This window comes from Eleutherodactylus coqui, chromosome 4 (genome assembly GCF_035609145.1).
Source record: "Eleutherodactylus coqui strain aEleCoq1 chromosome 4, aEleCoq1.hap1, whole genome shotgun sequence".
Lineage (NCBI taxonomy): Eukaryota > Metazoa > Chordata > Amphibia > Anura > Eleutherodactylidae > Eleutherodactylus > Eleutherodactylus coqui.
Window position 1 is genome coordinate 271,778,639 of NC_089840.1, and position 12,720 is coordinate 271,791,358.

The window sequence follows — 12,720 nt, forward strand, 5'->3', positions numbered from 1 at the left end:
TGTAGTCTGTTGTTAGGACCAGATATTCCACAGAAATTATATTACTGCTGATGTAAAAATTTGTATGCCAAGGTTATATTAGAGGCAGCAGAGAAAGAAGTTGCATTTGCTTATATGTCTATTTAACACGTGGCCTGTTGTTAATAGGAACAGATATTGCTACTGGGAGTGGAAGCTTGAATACCAACATAAAACTTAAATGGGGATCTATTGGAGGGAGCAGAACAAGCAGCTGCATCACGTTTATATGCCTATATGAAACATGGTCTGCACATTGGGAGAGGGTATATTTCTGCTGCTATCACCATATATAGCAGCAAAGTAGATAGACAAACTGCACTTTGGTGTGGGGAATATTGCAGCTATCTGTTTGTGTCCTCAAATGTCATTTAGGTTCGCCACTCTGGCCACTACAAATTATTTGCAGGCCTTACACAGCTAACAATGGGGTTTGGGGAAATCAATTACACTGCGTCAAACAGGGACACTGCACAAATATCCATGTTGTGCTGTGTGACCTTCTGTTATATCGTGCTGCCCAGGGATTGCAGCTTATTTAGTTGGCGGTGGTGTTTTGTGTTATTATAAAACTAAAGTAAACCAGACAGGGAAACAGCAAATACACACAGTGTATGTCAGTGGCCTCAGAAATCAAAGTCGCCAGTTCGGCCACCGTGAACTATTTGCAGGCCTTACGCAGCTAGCAGGGGTTTTCTGCGAACTACAAAGTTATCTAATAAGTTACATAAAACTATACTAACAAGTAAACAAAAAAATCTCTTTATAACAATCCAGAAGCCACTTTTAGAACACATTTTGGGGACATAGATTGGTTTAGGATCGGCAAAGGCATCCGACAGAGCTGCGTCCTCTCACCCTTCTTGTTTAACCTATATGCTGAAGTGATCACGTGGAAAATGGACCAAGACAAATTGGAAATCGGGGTGAGAATAGGTGGAAGAAACATCAACAATCTCTGTTATGCAGATGACACAACTCTGCTTGCAGAAACAGAAGCCGGTCTGAAGCAGCTGATATGGAAGATTAAAACTTAAATTGAAAAAATAGGCCTCCACCTGAATTTGAGGGCTTAGTCACACGGGCGCACTGCAGATGCGGACGAATCTCCGCACTGCCAGAATAAAGAACATGTGACCGGCTCCATTGACGGTCATGTGTTCTTTTTTTTCGGCGCTGCGGGGAGTCGTCCGTCCTGAAGTGCGGCCGTCTTCTTCATGCAGTAAGGGCTCAGTCACACGGGCGCATCGGTGCCTGTGTACGGGTGCCTATGCGCCCGTGTGACTAAGCCCTAAAGAAGACTAAAATTTTGACAACTGCAAAAAAATCAACAATGATGTCATAGAGTGCGTGCGAGACTTCATCTTCCTTGGCTCAAAAATTGAGCAGGCTGGAGAATCTATGCCAGAGATAAAACGTAGGACAGCATTGGGGTGAAGTGCTATGCTAAACATGGACAAAATCTAGAAAAGTAGGGATATCGGTATAGCAACTAAATGCAGGATAGTACAAACCACCGTATTCCCCAGAGCCATGTATGGATGTGAAAGCTGATAGAGGGAGGATTGATGTGCTTGAGCTGTGGTGCTGGCGAAAGCTGCTGTGTATGCCCTGGATGGGGAAAGGAACAAACACAAAAAACAGCTGTAGCTCAAGAGCTTTTCATAGAGAAGGTCCATGCTTGGCTGTTCTGTTCACCTGGTAGAATTTGTCCTTTGCAAACTTTATGACATTGCTTTAACCCCTTAGTGACGGCCCCATCGGGATTCTATGTCCTGGCCGGCTGGGCTTTATTCCTAGAGGACGTAGCATTATACATCCTCTAGGAATGACAGCCCTGCAGGCTCAGGACGTGATAGTTCCATGCTGCCGGTTACCGGAGGTAGCCGACAGCATAGAGCTTTCATCCCGGGCCGCGGGACCGCACCCCCGGTAACGTGATCGCCAGTATCCACCGGATCTCGGCGATCGCGTTAAAGTAACAGAAAAGTTCAAAACAATTAAGATTTCAGCTCCCCTTATGGATCGGATCTGTAAGGGGAGCTGAGAGTACTCACCCCCGCTCCTCCACAGCGTCTGGCATCTTTACTGTTCTCCCCGGCCCTGCTGCCAGCGTCTGCGCATGCACGCCAGACGCATTACGTCACGCGCATACGCAGAGAGCCGGGAGGCCCGGGAAATTTAAAAACTCCCTGCTCCTGGCAAGAATGAGTAGCCGAGAGCAGGGAGCTGTCACCGGGAACTGCTGTATGTGGCTCCCGGTCACATGATCGCTGCTATCCAATGGATAGCAGCGATCATGTAAAAGTAAAAAAAAGTTTAAAAAGTGTAAAAAAAAAAAAAGATAAAAAGTTTGTTTCATCTCACCTCATAGATCATATCCATGAGGGAAGATGAAATTAGGTACCTTAAGCCACCAGATTTATCCGCGGACCTTGCCCGGCTTCTGCGCATGCGTCCGTCGCCAAAATGGCGGACGCAGGCACAAAAGCCGCAGATTGGCGCAGTAATTTAAAATCTCCCCGTACCTGGCTACTAAATGTAGCCAAGAGCCTGGAGATTTCATGGGGTGCCACGGTACGCTTTTCCCAGTCACGTGATCGCCGTTATCCAATGGATAACGGCGATCACGTAAAAGTAAAAAAAGCTCAATTTTCACCTCCCGTCACGGATCGTATCTGTGATGGGAGGTGAAATTACTCAAATAAGGCCACCGGTGAGGTCCCCTGATGGGACCTTCCTCCAGTTTTGGCGCATGCGCCCGTCACCAAAATTGCGGACACAAGCGCAGAAGCTGGGGAGGGCAAGAGGAAATTTAAAATCTCCTTGCTCCTGGCTACTAAAGGTAGCCAAGAGCTTGGAGATGTCACGGGGACCGCGGTCAGCAGTCTTCGGTCACGTGATCGCCATTATCTAATGGATAATGGCGATCACGTAAAAGTCAAAAGACAGTTAAAGTTTGATGCTCCGTTCAGTTTGGGCCCCATTATGCATCCAGACAGAAAATTAGGGCCACAATGGGTATGTTTCTGAACACGGGACAAATGGGGGTATACATTTTGGGGTGAAAGTCTTCATTCCTATTTATGCTGTACAAAAAAGACTATTTTTAAAATGACAAAATTGCCAAAAAAACGAAAATCATAATTTTTTCCTTCTGCTTTGCTTCGATTCATTTAAAAACTGTGGGGTCAAAATACGCAGTTCACCGCTAGATAAATGCATTAAGGGGTGTAGTTTTTAAAATGGGGTCATTTGTGGGGGTCCTCTGTCGTTTTGGTCGCTCACGGGGTCTACAAGTGGGCAATGGGGCCTAAATCACCTTCAAGCAAAATGTCTGTTCTGAAAACCACCCGCTGCTCCTTTTGGTTAGGGCCCCATTGTGCATACGGACAGAAGATTAGGGCCACAATGGGTATGTTTCTGAACACGGTACAAACGGGGGTATCCATTTTTGGGTGAAAGCCTCCATTCATATGTCTGCTGTCCAAAAAAACTGTTTTTAAAATCACATAATTGATAAAAAAAACAAAAATTGTAATTTTTTTCCTTCTGCTTTGCTTTGATTCATTCAAAAACTGTTGTGTCAAAATACGCAGTACACCCCTAGATTAATGCGCTAAGAGGTCTAGTTTCCAAAATGAGGTCATTTGTGGGGGTCCTCGTGTTTTGGCCGCTCGAGGGGTCTACAAGTGAGCAATGGGGCCTAAAACGCCTTCAAGCAAAATGTCTGATCTGAAAGCCACTCCCTGCCCCTTTCGGTTTGGGTCCCGTTGTGCATATGGACATAATATTAGGGCCGCAATGGGTATGTTTCTAAACACGGCACAAACGGGGGTATCCATTTTGAGGTGTAAATCCTCAATTTTATGTGCACTATAGAAAAAAATTCTGTGTTACAAATTACGTATTTGCAAAAATATGAAATTTTATTTTTTTCTACTCTAAATTGCATTAATTCCTGAAAAGAAACTGTGGGGTCAAAATACTCCTGACCCCCTCAGTGAATACACTAAAGGGTGTAGTTTTTTAAATGGGGTCATTTGTGGGGGTATCTATAATTCTGACACCTATGAGCCTTTGCAATCTTGGCTTGGTGCCGGAAAATAAAGTGTTCCTCAAAATGTTGATAAGTAATGTTAAATTTGTACGTCTCCTAAATGGTTAAAAAAAACAAAAGTTTTTTAAACGTGCATTCAGAATAAAGTGAACAGATGGAAATATATATCTGAGCAAAAATTTATACAGTATGTTTGCACATATTTGAGATATTACAGTTGAAAATGTGAAAAAGACAATTTTTCAAAATTTTCCCATTTTTGGCGTTTTTAACAAATATACACAAATTCTATGGGTCTATTTTTACTACCTAAATGAAGTACAATATGTGGTGAAAAAACAATGTCAGAATCACTTGGATATGCAAAGCCTTTACGGAGTCATGATATGTTAAGTGACACATGTCAGATTTCCAAAATTTGGCTCCGTCACTAAGGCGCAAACAGGCTTTGTCACTAAGGGGTTAAATAAGCACCACACTAAGGGATGTAACTATAGGTGATGCAGGGGATGTTGTTGCTCCTGGGCCCAGAACCCTTAGTACGCCCATAAGACCTATCTTCTCTATATAGTAAGCCTAATAGTATAGTTGGGGCCTTGTTACAGATTTTGAATTCGGGCCCAGATGCTTCAAGTTATACCTCTGACCACACTTGCTGTCTTCCTTGGCACAATTTTGAATCTAGGAGACCCTGCGTGGGCCTACGTTTGTTTTCAGTAACACCTATACCACTCTACACAATTTTGACCAATTTTTGGAAGGAGCATGGTATTCCATAGATGTGTGGCTATATTCCCATACAATTTGGGGGGCTTTGGTTGCATTTGCTACTTTCTGGAGGACAAAATAGTGAAACTGATTTTTAGTGCCATTGACTTTAATAGGAGTCGAAATTAGCCATCCTGATTCACGATGATTTTGGTAAAATCGTCCCGATCCTGACATAAACCAAATATTCCACTAACCGCTCATCACTAGTTAAGATATCATCCTTTGGTAAAGTGTCAAGTCGTAGAAAAAGAGTTCTGGTTACACTGATATGACTTAACTTTACAGAAGCCATTGAAAAAGTCAAAGTACCATTTGCAGCAACTGTGCATTTAATGCATTAACGTCTGCTACATCTGTGACATGTAGAGATGAGCGAGCACCAAAATGCTCGGGTGCTCGTTACTCGGGACGAAATTATCGCGATGCTCGAGGGTTCGTTTCGAGTAACGAACCCCATTGAAGTCAATGGGCGACCCGAGCATTTTTGTATTTCGCCGATGCTCGCTAAGGTTTTCATGTGTGAAAATCTGGGCAATTCAAGAAAGTGATGGGAACGACACAGCAACGGATAGGGCAGGCGAGGGGCTACATGTTGGGCTGCATCTCAAGTTCCCAGGTCCCACTATTAAGCCACAATACCGGCAAGAGTGCCCCCCCCCCCCCTCCCAAAAACTTTTACTTCTGAAAAGCCCTCATTAGCAATGCATACCTTAGCTAAGCACCACACTACCTCCAACAAAGCACAATCACTGCCTGCATGACACTCCGCTGCCACTTCTCCTGGGTTACATGCTGCCCAACCCCCCCCGCACGACCCAGTGTCCACAGCGCACACCAAATTGTCCCTGCGCAGCCTTCAGCTGCCCTCATGCCACGCCACACTCATGTCTATTTATAAGTGCGTCTGCCATGAGGAGGAACCGCAGGCACACACTGCAGAGGGTTGGCACGGCTAGGCAGCGACCCTCTTTAAAAGGGGCGGGGCGATAGCCCACAATGCTGTACAGAAGCAATGAGAAATATAATCCTGTGCCACCGCCATCAGGAGCTGCACACGTGGGCATAGCAATGGGGAACCTATGTGCCACACACTATTCATTCTGTCAAGGTGTCTGCATGCCCCAGTCAGACCGGGCTTTTTAATTCATAGACACAGGCAGGTACAACTCCCTATTGTGAAGTCCCTGTGGACCGACAGCATGGGTGGCTCCCTGGAACCCACCGGCGGTACATAAAAATATCCCATTGCAGTGCCCATCACAGCTGAGGTAGTAATGTCATGTTTAATGCAGATGGGCTTCGGCCCACACTGCATGCCCCAGTCAGACTGGGGTTCTTTACAAGTGGAAACAGATGCATTTATAATTCCCTGTGGACCCACAGCATAGGTGGGTGCCAGGAAGCCACCGGCGGTACATAAAAATATCCCATTGCATTGCCCAACACAGCTGAGGTAGTAATGTCGTGCTTAATGCAGGTGGGCTTCGGCCCACACTGCATGCCCCAGTCTGACTGGGGTTCTTTACAAGTGGACAGATGTAGGTTAAACTCCGTGTGCACCTACAGCATGGGTGGCTCCCTGGAACCCACCGGCGATACACAAAAATATCCCATTGCATTGCCCAACACAGCGGATGTAACGTCAGCTGTAATGCAGGTGGGCTAAAAATTCATTTGATTACACTGTAGGCGAGGGCCCACAAAAATTGCTGTATCAACAGTACTAATGTACATCCAAAAAATTGGCCATGGCCAACCAAGAGGGCAGGTGAAACCCATTAATCGCTTTGGTTAATGTGGCTTAAGTGGTAACTAGGCCTGGAGGCAGCCCAGTTTAACAAAAAATTGGTTCAAGTTAAAGTTTCAACGCTTTTAAGAGCATTGAAACATATAAAAATTGTTTAGAAAAATTATATGAGTGAGCCTTGTGGCCCTAAGAAAAATTGCCCGTTCAGCGTGATTACGTGAGGTTTCGGGAGGAGGAGCAGGAGGAGGAGGAGGAATATTATACACAAATTGATGAAGCAGAAATGTCCCCGTTTTGGATGGTGAGAGAGAACGTAGCTTCCATCCACGGGTGCAGCCTACGTATTGCTTACGTATCGCTGCTGTCCGCTGGTGGAGAAGAGAAGTCTGGGGAAATCCAGGCTTTGTTCATCTTGATGAGTGTAAGCCTGTCGGCACTGTCGGTTGACAGGTGGGTACGCTTATCCGTGATGATTCCCCCAGCCACACTAAACACACTCTCTGACAAGACGCTAGCCGCAGGACAAGCAAGCACCTCCAGGGCATACAGCGCGAGTTCAGGCCACGTGTCCAGCTTCGACACCCAGTAGTTGTAGGGGGCAGAGGCGTCACGGAGGACGGTCGTGCGATCGGCTACGTACTCCCTCACCATCCTTTTACAGTGCTCCCGCCGACTCAGCCTTGACTGGGGAGCGGTGACACAGTCTTGGTGGGGAGCCATAAAGCTGGCAAAGGTCTTGGAGAATGTTCCCCTGCCTGCACTGTACATGCTGCCTGATCTCTGCGCCTCCCCTGCTACCTGGCCCTCGGAACTGCGCCTTCTGCCACTAGCGCTGTCGGATGGGAAGTTTACCATCAGTTTGTCCACCAGCGCCCTGTGGTATAGCATCATTCTCGAATCCCTTTCCTCTTCGGGAATGAGAGTGCAAAGGCTCTCCTTATACCGTGGATCGAGCAGTGTGTACACCCAGTAATCCGTAGTGGCCAGAATGCGTGTAACGCGAGGGTCACGAGAAAGGCATCCTAACATGAAGTCAGCCATGTGTGCCAGGGTACCTGTACGCAACACATGGCTGTCTTCACTAGGAAGATCACTTTCAGGATCCTCCTCCTCCTCCTCTTCCTCCTCCTCAGGCCATACACGCTGAAAGGATGACAGGCAAGCAGCATGGGTACCATCAGCAGTGGGCCAAGCTGTCTCTTCCCCCTCCTCCTCATCCTCCTCATGCTCCTCCTCCTCCTCCTGAACGCGCTGAGATATAGACAGGAGGGTGCTCTGACTATCCAGCGACATACTGTCTTCCCCCGGCTCTGTTTCCGAGCGCAAAGCGTCTGCCTTTATGCTTTGCAGGGAACTTCTCAAGATGCATAGCAGAGGAATGGTGACGCTAATGATTGCAGCATCGCCGCTCACCACCTGGGTAGACTCCTCAAATTTACCAAGGACCTGGCAGATGGCTGCCAACCAGGGCCACTCTTCTGTAAATAATTGAGGAGGCTGACTCCCACTGCACCGCACAAGTTGGAGTTGGTATTCCACTATAGCTCTACGCTGCTCATAGAGTCTGGCCAACATGTGGAGCGTAGAGTTCCACTGTGTGGGCACGTCGCACAGCAGTCGGTGCACTGGCAGATTAAACCTATGTTGCAGTGTCCGCAGGGTGGCAGCGTGCGTGTGGGATTTGCGGAAATGTGCGCAGAGCTGGCGCACCTTTCCGAGCAGGTATGACAAGTGGGGGTAGCTTTTCAGAAAGCGCTGAACCACCAAATTAAAGACATGGGCCAGGCATGGCACGTGCGTGAGGCTGCCGAGCTGCAGAGCCGCCACCAGCTTACGGCCGTTGTCACACACGACCATGCCCGGTTGGAGGCTCAGCGGCGCAAGCCAGTGGTCGGTCTGCTCTGTCAGACCCTGCAGCAGTTCGTGGACCGTGTGCCTCTTCTCTCCTAAGCTGAGTAGTTTCAGCACGGCCTGCTGACGCTTGCCCACCGCTGTGCTGCCACGCCGCGTGACACCGACTGCTGGCGACGTGCTGCTGACACATCTTGATTGCGAGACAGAGGTTGCGTTGGAGGAGGAGGAGGAAGGTGCTTTAGTGGAGGAAGCATACACCGCCGCAGATAGCACCACCGAGCTGTGGCCCGCAATTCTGGGGGTGGGTAGGACGTGAGCGGTCCCAGGCTCTGACTCTGTCCCAGCCTCCACTAAATTCACCCAATGTGCCGTCAGGGAGATATAGTGGCCCTGCCCGCCTGTGCTTGTCCACGTGTCCGTTGTTAAGTGGACCTTGGCAGTAACCGCGTTGGTGAGGGCGCGTACAATGTTGCGGGAGACGTGGTCGTGCAGGGCTGGGACGGCACATCGGGAAAAGTAGTGGCGACTGGGAACCGAGTAGCGCGGGGCCGCCGCCGCCATCATGCTTTTGAAAGCCTCCGTTTCCACAAGCCTATACGGCAGCATCTCTAGGCTGATCAATTTTGCAATGTGCACGTTTAACGCTTGAGCGTGCGGGTGTGTGGCGTCGTACTTGCGCTTGCGCTCAAACTGTGGCACTAGCGACGTCTGGACGCTGCGCTGAGAGACATTGCTGGATGGGGCCGAGGACAGCGGAGGTGAGGGTGTGGGTGCAGGCCCGGAGACGGTAGTGCCTGTGTCCTCAGAGGGGGGTTGGATCTCAGTGGCAGGTTGGGGCACAGGGGGAGAGGCAGTGGTGCAAACCGGAGGCGGTGAACGGCCTTCGTCCCACCTTGTGGGGTGCTTGGCCATCATATGCCTGCGCATGCTGTTGGTGGTGCCTCCCCAGCTGATCTTGGCGCGACAAAGGTTGCACACCACTGTTCGTCGGTCGTCAGGCGTCTCTGTGAAAAACTGCCACAACGTAGAGCACCTTGACCTGTGCAGGGTGGCATAGCGCGAGGGGGCGCTTTGGGAAACAGTTGGTGGATTATTCGGTCTGGCCCTGCCTCTACCCCTGGCCACCGCACTGGCTCGGCCTGTGCCCACACCCTCACTTGGCCCTCCGCGTCTTTGGCCGTGTCCACATCCTCTAGGCCTACCCCTACCCCTCAGCATGCTGTATTACTAGTGATTTGATTTCCCAGGCAGGAAAGAAATTGGCGCAAGGCTGCACTCAACCGTAGCTAGTTGCGTCTGATTTTTGTACGTTCTCCACGCAGCACACACGTACACGGAGACCTTAGGACTGACACAGGCAGGCCAAATATAATTTTTTTCGCTTTTTTGCAAAGGGAAGGCCCCACTGCGTATATTCAATGAACAATACGTTTAATAACTGTGGTGTGGCCCTGAAAAAGTGTCACACAACTTTAGTGTAGCAGAGTTATTAACTCTGGCAGAGCAGGTATTTGCCAGTCAGGAAAGACAATGGCGCAAGCCTGCAGTAAACCGTAGCTGGTTGCGTCTGATTTTTGTACGTTCTCCACGCAGCACACACGTACACGGAGACCTTAGGACTGACACAGGCAGGCCAAATATAATTTTTTCGCTTTTTTGCAAAGGGAAGGCCCCACTGCGTATATTCAATGAACAATACGTTTAATAACTGTGGTGTGGCCCTGAAAAAGTGTCACACAACTTTAGTGTAGCAGAGTTATTAACTCTGGCAGAGCAGGTATTTGCCAGTCAGGAAAGACAATGGCGCAAGCCTGCAGTAAACCGTAGCTGGTTGCGTCTGATTTTTGTACGTTCTCCACGCAGCACACACGTACACGGAGACCTTAGGACTGACACAGGCAGGCCAAATATAATTTTTTCGCTTTTTTGCAAAGGGAAGGCCCCACTGCGTATATTCAATGAACAATATGTTTAATAACTGTGGTGTGGCCCTGAAAAAGTGTCACACAACTTTAGTGTAGCAGAGTTATTAACTCTGGCAGAGCAGGTATTTGCCAGTCAGGAAAGACAATGGCGCAAGCCTGCAGTAAACCGTAGCTGGTTGCGTCTGATTTTTGTACGTTCTCCACGCAGCACACACGTACACGGAGACCTTAGGACTGACACAGGCAGGCCAAATATAATTTTTTCGCTTTTTTGCAAAGGGAAGGCCCCACTGCGTATATTCAATGAACAATAACTGTGTTGTGGCCCTGCCTACACAATTCTGTCCCTGTAGTATCAATGGAGGGTGCAATGCTCTGCACAGACGATTTTTAGAAAAAAAAAAAAAAAGCAACACTGCTAACAGCAGCCAGCACAGTACTGCACACGGTTAAATTTGGCCCTAGAAAGGACCGTTGAGGTTCTTGAAGGCTACACTGACTCCTAACACTCTCCCTGCCTAAGCACCACTTCTGTCCCTAATGCCGGGTGTAATGCTCTGCACCGCCGATTTTGAGAAAAAAAACAAAAAACCAACACAGCTAACAGCAGCCTGCACAGTACTCCACACAGTTAAATGTGGCCCTAGAAAGGACCGTTGAGGTTCTTGAAGGCTACACTCACTCCTAACACTCTCCCTGCCTAAGCACCACTTCTGTCCCTAATGCCGGGTGCAATGCTCTGCACTGCCGATTTTGAGAAGAAAAAAAAAAAACCCACTGCTAGCAGCAGCCTGCACACAGGTAGATGTGGCCCTAAGAAGGACCTTTGGGGTTCTTGAAGCCTACACTAACTCCTAACGCTCTCCCTACAGCAGCTCCAGCACGATAGTACTTTCCCTCAGCTAAGTCACAAGGCATGTGTGGCGAGCCGCGGGAGGGGCCGATTTTTATACTGGGGTGACATCAGATCTCCCCAGCCACTCACAGCAGGGGGGTGGTATAGGGCTTGAACGTCACAGGGGGAAGTTGTAATGCCTTCCCTGTCTTTCAATTGGCCAGAAAAGCGCGCTAACGTCTCAGAGAGGAAACTGAAAGTAACCAGAACACCGCGTGGTACTCGTTACGAGTAACGAGCATTCCGAACACCGTAATATTCGCACGAATATCAAGCTCGGACGAGTACGTTCGCTCATCTCTAGTGACATGTTTAGCCATCATCTCACATGAGGTTCTTGCTCTTTGACTACTCCTACCTAAACCTATTGTGTGCAGATCGTCTTGTGACCTAAAATGGACCTCCAGGTCTTCATTAGAATGAAACAGGCAATACTCAGGACCATAGACACAGTGGTCAACCAAGGAAACTTAGTGCAGCAGATGAAAGACACATCAGGCTTACGTTCCTTTGAAATCAGAAGATGTCTAGCAGTGCCATCAGCTCCGAACTGGCAGAAAACAGTGGGAGCCAGGCAAAGACGTAACTTGAAGCTCCTGGACCCCAATGCAAGACCTGTAACTGGGCCCCCAACTATAATGCTTTATTCATAGTACTGGACTCCCTATATGAAAAAATAGAGGTCTTAAGGGCCTCCTAAGGCTCCTGGGCCCGGGTGCAACCACATCCTCCACATCCCCTATATTTACGCCAATGGAACCAGGGACATCCATCTACTGTCAAAGAAGTCTGGCCAGAAGTGGTCTTCATGGAATAATTGCAGACAAAAGGCATACATTCCAAGGAGAGAGAGAGAGCAGCCAGCGGCACAACGTAGACATCCACACCGTGGGGAAGAAATGACCGTTAACCTACCGATCTTCAATAGCAAATCCAGCAGAAAACGGAGGTGCAGAACTCAGGAACTCATATCCACTTCAAGCAGTTTACAAAAGTCCAAAAAGGTTTATTGTCGCTTCATAGTAGCAGGCAGATATGCGAGGTTTCGACCTGAACGGTCTTTATTAGAGATGAGCGAACATACTCGTCCGAGCTTGATGCTCGTTCGAGTATTAGCGTGTTCGAGATGCACGTTACTCGAGACGAGAACCACGCGAAGTTCGGGTTACTTTCACTTTCATCTCTGAGACGTTAGCGCGCTTTTCTGGCCAACAGAAAGACATGGAAGGCATTACAACTTCCCCCTGCGACGTTCAAGCCCTATACCACCCCCCTGCAGTGAGTGGCTGGGGAGATCAGGTGTCACCCGAGTATTTAAATCGGCCCCTCCCGCGGCTCGCCACAGATGCATTCTGACATAGATCAGGGAAAGTGTTGCTGATGCTGGAGCTGCTATAGGGAGAGTGTTAGGAGTTATTTTAGGCTTCAAGAACCCCAACGGTCCTTTTTA